Raw genomic sequence first — 12,627 nt, forward strand, 5'->3', positions numbered from 1 at the left:
TGATGGTGTGGTTAGATTTCCCACAATCTACTGGGACAGGGTAGGCTTCAGAAGCTAGGTGGAGCTGGCATGGGCTTAGTGAATTACTGTATGGGTGGAGGGCTACGAGGTGCTTGTTACTGACCCAGGAGGGGACTAAACCTTGTCTTAAATCCTCCAGGTTGTTTCGCCCTCGCTCAACAACCATGCCCCCTCCAGCACGCACACCTCGTTCTGTGCAGCCTGGTCGGAAGCATTTCTATTCTCCCCTATGAGTGCATTCACTGTCCGTGCATGTTTTTCCAGCTCAGCCACAATTTCTTTCAAATGGACCGTCATAGCTTGGTCCTCCTGTAAGCTCTGACCCCACTACTGTGTTTTCCTGTTTCAGGATCTTTCTCAGTTGGTTCTTTAAACCATTTATCTGTGTTCCATTTATCTCGGCCTTTTGGCTAAGATCATGCGTAACTGACCTGACAGGGGAGTAGCCACCATGACCTCCGGGTGGTTCTCCCTGGATCAGGAAGGTATATGCTTGCTTTTTTGGAAACAGGAGGTGGGTGGGGTGGCTTGACCCATCCACCTCCACGGAGGTGTGTGGGGGACCTGACCCATCCACCTCCATGGCACGAACCTGGTATTGCAGTACTTCCAGGAACGGTGCAGTGGCTCTAGGCCTTTTGGCTAAGAGCATTGGCGCAGAGTGATCCTTGGCGTGTGCAAGGTGACCTCTGGCGTTTGTGATTTGACAAAGAATTGGAACGATTGGCTACGAATTTCCAAAAAAAAAAAAAAAATCTGTGTTTGTAGTTCAATATTGTCTCGGCTATTTATCACAGCGGACCCTGTATTATATGCTTTAAAAATATCGTTGAAGGTTCCCCTTCTAGGTCTCCCCGTGCCCATGGTATAGGGTGTATAGATCTGCTTTGTCTACATTCCCAAAGTCTAACTCGTAAAATTTCTTGAACATTTCTCTGAGTAGAGCCTGGTATAGCTGCTCTGTTTCCTTCGGGCACCATGCAGATAAGTGCACCTCGGTAAGATTTAAAATAACTGAAGCTACTGCATACTAACCCCCTGATATAACACCTTTTCGGTTGGCACCAATACTAATCCGTTCCCAGGTCCCTTGCTGGTGGTAGGACACCTTTCTATTATTGTGTGTATTGGCGGGGTCGTGGGCAGGGGTTTCTTAATGTGTGCTCTTAGTTCGGTGGCGTTAATTGGGAGTGAGGAGTGTGGGACCGCACACCCGTATAGGCTAGAATCCCACCCCATCCCTTCCCCCTCATCTTGTCATTGCCTTGCGAAGGCGATTGATGTGCCTGTGGGGCAAATATTCTCTGATCCCCACATGCAAACTTAAATTCCCTGTTCAGACTCCCACCACTTGTTCCAATACACCTTCACTCCTCCCCGTGTCCCCGTGATGGTACGGTACGTGTCATTACCGAGTCTTTCCCAGTCAGATTCCTGGTCCCCCGCGTCCTTGCTCAGCTTCCTGAGCCACCACCATCTACTTAGGGGAATCTGCCCTTTACAAGTCAATCATACCCGTTTTCCCTCCATAACACTGACCCGCGCAGCAACGACTCGCATCCTGGGACATGGAACGGACGCTTCCCCACAGGTAAGTCCTTCCTGGCTGGAGTAGCAGTTGGAGTTAGACCCCAGCCACCCTGGCCACCTCCCTTTGTGGGCGTAAACAGTGAGCTGTCCCACACCCGGTGTGCCACCTCCTACAGTCACGATCGATGCTCTTGCTCCTGAGCACCCATAAATGAAGGATTCTTCCACGTCTCCTCGGTCGCTGCTGCTCATCCTTATCAGGGCGAGCAGGAACAGGGCCCTTCTCATGTTGTTCTCCTTCCTGTAGGGGCACATAAAACAGATTGTCCAGCCCTGAGAAAAGCTCTCTGGCTTGACAAAGGTGACCGAGTTCCAATTTGGGCTCATTTTTTCTCAGACACACAATACAGTCTTTAATCGACCGGCTGTCTTATTCAGTTCCTTATGGAACTGATGTCTGCTTTTAACTTTTGTCTCACAGCCGATTTACTCTTATCTTACCGGTGCTTCCTTTAATAGCTATACCGGTAGATTCTTCCTACTCCCGGGTGTTACCTGGCCTGTGCCTCTTTTAAATAGCTGCACAGGTGGATTCTTTGTCTTACCCCACAAACTAGTACATGTATCACTATCATTACACAGATAATCCTATACTACGCTAGACTCTTACGGTGGAGGAGGATTTCCTGGAGTGCATAAGGGATGGTTTTCTAAACCAATATGTCGAAGAACCAACTAGGGGGGAGGCCATCTTAGACTGGGTGTTGTGTAATGAGAGAGGATTAATTAGCAATCTCGTTGTGCGAGGCCCCTTGGGGAAGAGTGAGCATAACATGGTAGAATTCTACATTAGGATGGAGAATGAAACAGTTAATTCAGAGACCTAGGTCCAGAACTTAAAGAAGGATAACTTTGAAGTTATGAGACGTGAATTGGCTAGGATAGATTGGCGAATGATATTTAAAGGGTTGACAGTGGATGTGCAATGGCAGACATTTAGAGACCGTATGGATGAACTACAACAATTATACATCCCTGTCTGGCGTAAAGATAAAAAAGGGAAGGTAGCTCAACCATGGCTATCAAGGGAAATCAGGAATAGTATTAAAGCCAAGGAAGTGGCATAAATATTGGCCAAAAATAGCAGTGAACCCGGGACTGGGAGAAATTTATAACTCAGCAGAGGAGGACAAAGGATTTGATAAGGGCAGGGAAAATAGAGTACGAGAGGAAGCTTGCAGGGAACATTGAGACAGATTGCAAAAGCTTCTATTGATATGTCAAGAGAAAAAGGTTAGTAAAGACAAACGTTGGTCCCCTGCAGTCAGAATCAGGGTGTTGGGGGAGAATTATTTCTTAAGTTTATAATACTCTTGTTTCTGTACCATGTAAATGTTCAAGCAACAAATTGTCTGCTAAAACAAAAGACACATTTAGACCCCAATGTTCGTTGACCCCGAGTCATGAAGATAGGGGAAGTGGAACAACGAACGATTGGAGATGCAAACAGATGGACCTCGCTTTATGTCATAACAGGAAGACAGTTCCTTGTTTTTCTGCTGAAATGGGGAACTAACCCCACTTGTGTGTGCGTATGCTAGTTAACCTTTGACTTACCACAATGTAAAGATAGATTGTCATTGCATTACCATATAGGGTAAGACGTTACAAAAATGTTTTATAATTGGACAATGGTGTAAACTTCACTCGGAGAGAAGGGTGTGGCGAAGCTGCGGAGATTCCCCACTTCTCCCAGAGCGCTCTGTACGAATAAACTGTGACATTTTCTTTCACTGTACTTGGACTCGGTGTGGAACTTATTTCCCTTACAATTTGGCGCTGCGAGCAGGGTGAATACGGTCGCTTCGGGTCGCCTAGCCGGTGGAGAGGGACGAGTAGTCAAGGTTTGACCATCCAGTCAATTGAGCCCCGGGAAAAGGGCGACCTCCGAGCCCTGATTCACCAAAGAACAAAACGTCCATGAATGGTGAGAAAAACCACAGTTGAGCCGTGGGTTAGATGCTAAGCTAGCTTGGTATGAGTGATGTGTGAAAGAAACAAGTGTTGCCCGCCACGTCGATTGTCACAAACTATCTCAGTCACCTAACTTGAGCCGGAATTAAGAGGGCGAATGCCCCACGTGAAGGCCAAGGATTAAGGTCGAAGGGAACATAGAGAGGACAAAGTGGCGACGGAAAAGTGGAACAGTGAGTGAAGTAGGGACTAATCTCCTTGCGACTTTGAGTCACACAGGCCGGGACATTGGGGGTCGTGTGTAGAACAATTAATGTGGTTGTAATAAGTTGCGGGTGCAGCTGGAAAAGATCGTAGTGGGTCGCGGAGGTGCCATTTTTAATGAATCACAAGTGTGTTGAAACACTTCTGACGATAGAGACTGCAAGTCCTGAATGGACCGCTGACAGTAGTAAGACCACGACGGGAAAGACTGCGATGTCCGGTAAGGAAACGGAGTGGGGCCCCCCGGGTCCCTGGCCAGACTGTACCTAGTCGACCAAAAGGGATTGATAGATAGAATGCAAAAGGAGGGTTGGGACCCGGCAAAGAAGGTACATGAACAACGGGAGTGGTGGGAAACACAGAAGCAAAAGGAAATGAAGAAAGCTGCTGTTTTGTTGGTAAACCAGTTGGTCAAATTGACTGATGCGGTAGAGAATAAAATGACAGAATGTGTAGAATTAAGCGCTAAACTGACAGAAAAAAATCAGCGAATACGGGAGTTGGAAAATCAATTGGAAATGTACAATCCTCCCCGGTTTTTGGGGTTTAACGTAACAGCGGGCAAAATCGGAGGAGAAGGGCCACCCGGGTATCAGGAGGAAGAAGAAGTTAGTCCAACTGCCCCACCGGCAGGGGACAACTCAGACACAAAGGAGGCGAAAGCCGTGCCTCTGAAACGGGGGGGGGGGGGGCGACGGCAAAACCTACCTCAAAATTTTGGCCATTCAGCCCGGCCGAAAAACAAATAGTCATGACGGAATTGGGACCCTTAAAACCCAGGTCGAACAACGAGGCTTATTGGGCAAAATTAGAAATGTTATGGGACCTACACGACCTAAACCCCCGAGACATTCACGCCATACTTCGCGCCAGTTGTCCACAAGACAAGTGGAGGAATCTACAGGGCGCTGGGATGTCGGACAGAGGATGGGCAACGGCGGTGACACTGTTCGCGACTCGGGTCCAGCAGGTCGCTGTGTTCCTCCTCTTTAAAACAGCGCTCCAAACCGCCCTGGGCAATCCTCAGGTTAATTGGGGAAAAATCATGACATGTAAGCAAAGGAAGGGTGAGGGGAGTAGTGAATTCGGGAAACGATTATTCGAGGCCTATAAGGAGTCGTCCGGACAGGCCGACCCGCAACTGACCGATCCGCCCTTCGTTCAGATGTATAAAGACGGGTTGTCCGCTAAACACCAAGCGGTAATAAAGTTGGGAGTAATGACACACAATGTATACGATGAGGTTGTCCGTTGGGCATGTTTGGTGGACACTCAAGATCATGAGAACAAGGCCGCAGTGGTGAAACAGGAGCGGGTGGGGGCAGCAGGGACCACCTCCAAGGGGGGTGGGGCATGTTTCCAATGTGGAAGGATGGGTCACATGGCACGAGACTGCCGCTCTGCCAAATTTTGTACATATTGCAATAAGAAAGGCCATGTAGAGGAGAATTGTTGGAAGAAAGGAAAGGGCGCGGGTACGTCCGGAAACACCTTGCGCGATAAAGTAGGAGCCGAGGAATATAACCAGTTCCTGGACTACCTAAAGACCAGGGGGACTCGCTGACGGGTGGCGGCCCCGGCCCGTGGGCGAGGAGATGAGCGGATGTTTGTGTCTGCACTAGTAGGGGGCCGGCCATGTGAAATGCTAGTGGACACCGGAGCCGCCGTCTCAATCACAAACCTACCCCTGCCCTTGACTCGGCATAAGATTTACATAGTGGGACTGGGGGGGGGGGAACAAATTCCGGCATTCAAAAGCGAGATGCACATGGTGGAACTGGAGAATAAACTCTTGTTAACCCAGTTTTGGTATGTAAAAATAATGAGGGAACTATCTTGGGAATAGACCTGGTGAGGGAATTTAGATTGCTGGTAGACGCCGGACACAATAAAATCATTTGGCCAGAGGCAGACGGACGAAAAAATAACTCGTCCATCGCCTTACGAAACATTGCAAAGATAGGTAGCACCGCCCTAAGGGTCCGAGATTGGAAACAGGAGCCGGGAATAAATGGAATAATATGTGAGGCATTAGGAGAGGTCTGGGCAAAAACAAAACAGGACACGGGACGGGTGAAGATGACACCAATCCATATTGCGGGACCTGAGCATCAGGCTCACCGACAGTACCCAATAAAGCCGGAAGTGGCTGAAGCCATGTTAAGAATCGCGTCCGAGCTCATCAACAAAGGGATACTCCGGGAAACGGAGAGTACCACAAACTCTCCGGTATGGCCGGTCGTAAAACCTGACTGGTCCTACCGTCTCACTATTGGTTACACCGCCCTGAACTAAGTTACCCCTAAATTACATCCCATAGTGGCTAGCCCGGCTACCATTTTGAATGGCCTGAGCCCACAGCATAGGATATTCACGGTGCTGGACATTGCAAATGGATTCTGGTCCCTTCCCCTGGACCAGGAGTCACAGGAGAAACTGGCCTTTACGGTGGGTGGGAGACAGTATACCTGGACCCGACTGCCGCATGGATTTCACAATAGTCCAGCAATCTTTCACCGGGTCATGGACTCGGTGCTGGAGACCATAGACTTGATTCCCGACCGTAGCACAGTATTGCAGTATGTGGTTGACCTATTGATAGTGTCTGAGGACTCGGAAGGCCACTAGGCAGCACTCATTGCAGTCCTGGACGCCCTGAGCAATGGAGGGTTTAAGGTAAACCCCAAGAAGGCTCAGATCGGCCAGGAGACTGTGACGTACCTGGGACAGGAAATATCCCAAGGAATCAGGACCATGCCTAGTGATCGGAAGGTGGTGATCCAGACAATGCCCCGACCGATCTCAGTGCGAGGAGTCAGGAAGGTATTAGGACTGTTTAACTATAGTAGGAATTTCATCCCAGGGTTCGCCGGAATAGTAGAGCCAATCCAAAGATTAGTAAAAGGCGGAAAGCCTGCCGCCGCACCCATAGAATGGGGAACAGAACAGGAGGAGGCATATGGGAAACTCAAACAAGCACTGACCTCTGCCCCGGGACTGGGACTGCCCGACATGGGGAAGCCCTTCCACATTTATTGTGAAAATGAAGGAGAGTTTTATGCAGCAGTAGTCGTGCAACAGCATGGGGACCAGAAGCGGCCGGTGGCGTATTATTCCACACAACAGTCACCCGTAGTAGGTGGACTGTCGAAATGCGTGGCCGCCCTCGATTGTGCCACATGGGCAGTGAAAGTCAGTGAACCCACCGTGATGACTGGGGATATTGTCCTGCACACGAGACACATCAGAAATGCTGAATACTGGACGGTTGAAATCGGTCTCCAATATGCGCAGAGCACGGTGGGAGGCGGTCCTGCTGCCGGTAGATCAATCCGTAGTGATCATATGGGATACGGGAGGAAACCCAGCGGAGGGCCTCCTTGCAGATGGGGAACGACATGAATGTAACGAGGCAGAGGATGAGGCCACCGAGGGCCGCCTTGCAGATGAACCCCTGGTGGGAGCACAGATGACCCTCTACGTGGACGGGTCTCGAAAGTACGTGGAAGGGACGCCCAGAACGGGGTGGGCGGTAGTAGACGACAGGCTGCAGACCATCGCATCGGGACGGCTAGAGGGGGGACTTTCGGCGCAGGTTGCCGAAATCGTGGCCCTCACGGAGGCCCTGAAGTTAGCTAAGGGGAAGACAGTTAATATATACACCGACAGCCGATACGCATTCGGAGTAGTTCACGACTACATGGTAGCCTGGGGAAGAAGGGGGTTCATCACAACAGGAGGGGAACCAATCAGGCACCAGGGGAGGTTCCAGGAGTTATTAAAAGCAACGGATGAGCCGTTACGGGCAGCCGTAATAAAGGTTCGGGCCCATCAGAAGGTCAGATCACCGGAACAAGAGGGTAATCAGGCAGCGGATGCTGCCGCACAAAGGGCACTGGAACAAGATTTAGAGGAGAGAACAGAGGGAGTGGGTAGTGTGGCGCATGAGAAGGTGGACATAGTCCAACTTCACGTGGATACCTCCCCCGAGGAGCGGGTAGAGTGGAAGGCGATGGGAGGCGCCCCGGAAAAAGACTCAGTGTGGAGGAAAGAGGGGAAGGTCATAGCCCCAAATTGTATGAAGCACACTTTGTTGGACCTACACCACGGTGTGGCACATCTGGGCAGAGGGTCCATGACGGAGCTACTCACGAGCTAATGGTGGTGGCCTGGAATGGACTGGGATATAGCCAAACACTGTCAACGCTGTATAACATGTGCGCAACATAACCCTGGCAAGCCGGTTGGGATACGGATGGCCCATCAACCGAGACCAAGGGGGCCATGGGAAAATATACAGATAGATTTCACCGGGCCACTGCCGGACTCGCGGGGGAAAAGATACTGCTTGGTGGTAATTGACCAATTCACTCGGTGAGTGGAAGCGTTCCCCACACGAAATTGTACGGCCACTACAGTGGCCAGGATACTGGCCGAGGAGATCATCCCCAGATGGGGGGTGCCGGTGCAAATGGATTCAGATCAGGGCACCCACTTCACGGGAGGGGTGATAAAGGCAGTATGTAAACTGATGGGGATAAGACAGAAATTCCACATCCCATACCATCCCCAGAGCTCGGGGATGGTAGAACGGATGAATCGAACCCTCAAGGTGGCGATTGCAAAGGCAATCCGAGAAACCGGGAGGACCTGGGTTGACATGTTGCCCCTCATTCTAATGAAGTTAAGAGCGATCCCAAACAGGATGACTGGGCTGTCCCCCTTTGAGCTAATGATGGGTAGAGCAATGCAACTCCCAGAAGGGATCATTACAGGGGGGACTGATGTGGGACCCTTAAGGGATAGGATCAGGAGGTGCGTCCTTGAAATGAGCAACAGTCTTAAGGAGATGAGAACGCAGGTCAGGGATAAGCAGCTCCGACAGGACGAGAAATTAGAATCCACCGCCCTCCCAGATGTGCCCCAGGCAGGGACCCGCGTAATGCCATAGGTCATCCCTGGGAAGCCTGGCTTTGCACCAAAATGGATAGGACCGTACGAGGTTATGATTAGTGGAGATACATGTGCCTGCGTCGACATGAGAGGACGGGGGCAGTGGAAACACTGGACCCAGCTTAAGGTTTTCGAGCCGAAAAACTAATGCCTGTAGTATCCACCATTCTTTGATTCGCCCACAGGTCAATAGAGACACTACAAGCAACAAATACGGCCATTTTGCCTTTGACTAGTTGTTAATATAAAGTGATAAGATGAAACTGTGTGCCACATTTGTATAGTAGCATTGGTGTACGACAAGTGCAGCGCGTGGGAAGCGAGACGGAAGTGAGAGCTCCATGTAAACACCTTTTTGTATATGTCTTATGTTTATGCGCGAAATGGGAACTTTTCTAGTTGTTGAGTGTGCTCACATATCCCTATACATTCCAAAGGGGGAGTTCCTTTGCGCCCCATTCCACTGACCCTAACTGAGACTGTCAAATGGCTTCTGAGCCAGAATGGTACAGGAGGAGGGGGGCCAATGCAAGAATGAAGGATGAAAGGCGGGTCAAGAGAGGGATCACGGATGAGAGGAGGACCATCATACCGCTACCGTGTGAACAACCATGGGGACGTCACCGAGTGGGAAAGTGCTGGGTACCCCATTAGTCAAACGTTCCAGGGATGGTACCAACCACCCTATGACCATAAAAGGGAGCCCCCATTCCTAGTCCTGACCAATACCTCGGGAATCAGGAGGCCAACGGGGACCATATGTTTAACCCGAAATGACACCAGCAGAAAGGGACATATCATAGGGTACAGCGATTGCCCACACAACCTCAATATCACAACAGGCACACGGGTCACTATCCTCTCACGCCTTCCGAATAAAACAGGTGGAGGTCTGTGGGCCCAGTCTTGGGACCCCGACACAATATATGAAATGGCAGCGTATAACAGCACCTATTTTGTGTGCGGGCATGGGGCATATCCCTGGTTCCCCAGGCGATGGACAGGATCCTGTTATTTGGGATATGTGGTCCCCTTTGTCAGACAGGTACGTACCCTGGCAGAGGTGTGTACACCAGATCGACGAAGACGAGCGATTAGCCCGGTAGAAAGGCTCTTTGGAGTTGTGATGTTCCCAAAAGGGATAGGGCGCACCATGGATGAACTAAGAAACATAGAGAGGGTTCTGGAGCAAATAACTAACGACACTGCTGAGGTGATGGAGAGCATAACAGCTGAAATGGTAGCCATACGTACTACTGTACTTCAGAACCGAATGGCCCTAGATTACGTATTGGCCCAGAACGGAGGCACTTGCGCATTGATTGGGGCCGAATGTTGCACTTATATACCCGATAATTCGGAGAATATAACCAACCTAGCCGACCATATAAGGAGAGAAGTGAGGAAACTAACCACCCCGGATGGTGAAGTTGGCTGGCTGGGGGGATGGAAGTCTAAGTTGGGACAAAGTATTGTACAGGGGCTGATTTTGATTGTGGGCATATGCCTGGCCTTGTACCTTGCGGTAATGATGATTAAGATATGTATGTCCAAGTTGTGTACCGCGATACCCATAGCTGTCGGGACCCGCATCAGCGATACAACAACCCAACTTCCACTCGCAACATATCAGAAGCTGCTCCTCCATTTTCAGCAGTACCAACAGCTCCAGGCTTGCCCAAGAATCCTGGCACAAGACGACGAGACAGTCCGAATGTAGGATTGGATTGTTCTTATACGCATGAGATGGGAAAAGATCAACAGGAGGGACTGTTGGGGAAGAATTATTTCTTAAGTTTATAATACTCTTGTTTCTGTACCATGTAAATGTTCAAGTAACAAATTGTCTGCTTAAAACAAAAGACACATTTAGACCCCAACGTTTGTTGACCCCGAGTCATGAAGATAGGGGAAGTAGAACAACGAATGATTGGAGATGCAAACAGATGTACCTCGCTTTATGTCATAACAGAAAGACAGTTCCTTGTTTTTCTGCTGAAACGGGGAACTAACCCCACTTGTGTGTGCGTATGCTAGTTAACCTTTGAATTACCACAATGTAAAGATAGAGTGTCATAGCATTACCATATAGGGTAAGACGTTACAAAAATGTTAGATAATTGGATAATGGTGTAAGGGGGCGGGACCGCCCCCAAAGGTATAATTGTAACTTGAAAACTTCGCTCGGAGAGAAGGGTGTGGCGAAGCTGCGGAGTTTCCCCACTTCTCCCAGAGCGATCTGTACGAATAAACTGTGAAGTTTTCTTTCACTGTACTTGGACTCGGTGTGGAACATATTTCCCTTACAAGGGGAAGTCATAATGGGGAACAAAGGAATGGCAGATCAATTGAACAAGTACTTTGGTTCAGTATTCACTAAGGAGGACACAAACAACCTTCCGGATATAAAAGGGGTCAGAGGGTCTAGTAAGAAGGAGGAACTGAGGGAAATCCTTATTAGTCGGGAAATTGTGTTGGGGAAATTGATGGGATTGAAGGCTGATAAATCCCCAGGGCCTGATGGACTGCATCCCAGAGTACTTAAGGAGGTGGCCTTGGAAATAGCAGATGCATTGACAATCATTTTCCAACATTCCATATACTCTGGATCAGTTCCTATGGACTGGAGGGTAGCCAATGTAACCCCACTTTTTAAAAAAGGAGGGAGAGAGAAAACAGGGAATTATAGACCGATCAGCCTGACATCGGTAGTGGGTAAAATGATGGAATCAATTATTAAGGATGTCATAGCAGCGCATTTGGAAAGAGGTGACATGATAGGTCCAAGTCAGCATGGATTTGTGAAAGGGAAATCATGCTTGACAAATCTTCTGGAATTTTTTGAGGATGTTTCCAGTAGAGTGGACAAGGGAGAACCAGTTGATGTGGTGCATTTGGACTTTCAGAAGGCTTTCGACAAGGTCCCACACACGAGATGAATGTGCAAAGTTCAAGCACATGGGATTGGGGGTAGTGTGTTGATGTGGATTAACAACTGGTTGGCAGACAGGAAGCAAAGAGTAGGAGTAAATGGGTACTTTTCAGAATGGCAGGCAGTGACTAGTGGGGTACCGCAAGGTTCTGTGCTGGGGCCCCAGCTGTTTACATTGTACATTAATGAGTTAGACGAGGAGATTAAATGTAGTATCTCCAAATTTGCAGATGACACTAAGTTGGGTGGCAGTGTGAGCTGCGAGGAGGATGCTATGAGGCTGCAGAGTGACTTGGATAGGTTAGGTGAGTGGGCAAATGTATGGCAGATGAAGTATAATCTGGATAAATGTGAGGTTATCCACTTTGGTGGTAAAAACAGAGAGACAGACTATTATCTGAATGGTGACAGAGTAGGAAAAGGGGAGGTGCAATGAGACCTGGGTGTCATAGTAGATCAGTCACTGAAGGTTGGCATGCAGGTACAGCAGGCGGTTAAGAAAGCAAATGGCATGTTGGCCTTCATAGCGAGGGGATTGGAGTGCAGGGGCAAGGAGTTGTTACTACAGTTGTACAGGGCCTTGGTGAGGCCACACCTGGAATATTGTGTTCAATTTTGGTCTCCTAACTTGAGGAAGGACATTCTTGCTATTGAGGGAGTGCCGCGAAGGTTCACCAGACTGATTCACGGGTTGGCGGGACTGACATATCAAGAAAGACTGGATCAACTGGGCTTGTATTCACTGGAGTTCAGAAGAATGAGAGGGGATCTCATAGAAACGTTTAAAATTCTGATGGGTTTAAACAGGTTAGATTCAGGAAGAATTTCCCAATTTTGGGGAAGTCCAGAATCAGGGGTCACAGTCTAAGGATAAGGGGTAAGCCATTTAGGACCGAGATGATGAGAAACTTCTTCACGCAGAGTGTGGTGAACCTGTGGAATTCTCTACCACA

General features: G+C 49.2%; 1 pseudogene; it reads left to right on the forward strand.

Annotated features, from left to right (window-relative positions):
• Positions 1–414: 414 nt before the first annotated feature.
• On the forward strand, positions 415–650 carry LOC139279776 (U2 spliceosomal RNA; annotated as a pseudogene).
• The last annotated feature ends 11,977 nt before the right edge of the window (positions 651–12,627 follow it).

This window comes from Pristiophorus japonicus, chromosome 1 (genome assembly GCF_044704955.1).
Source record: "Pristiophorus japonicus isolate sPriJap1 chromosome 1, sPriJap1.hap1, whole genome shotgun sequence".
NCBI lineage: Eukaryota > Metazoa > Chordata > Chondrichthyes > Pristiophoridae > Pristiophorus > Pristiophorus japonicus.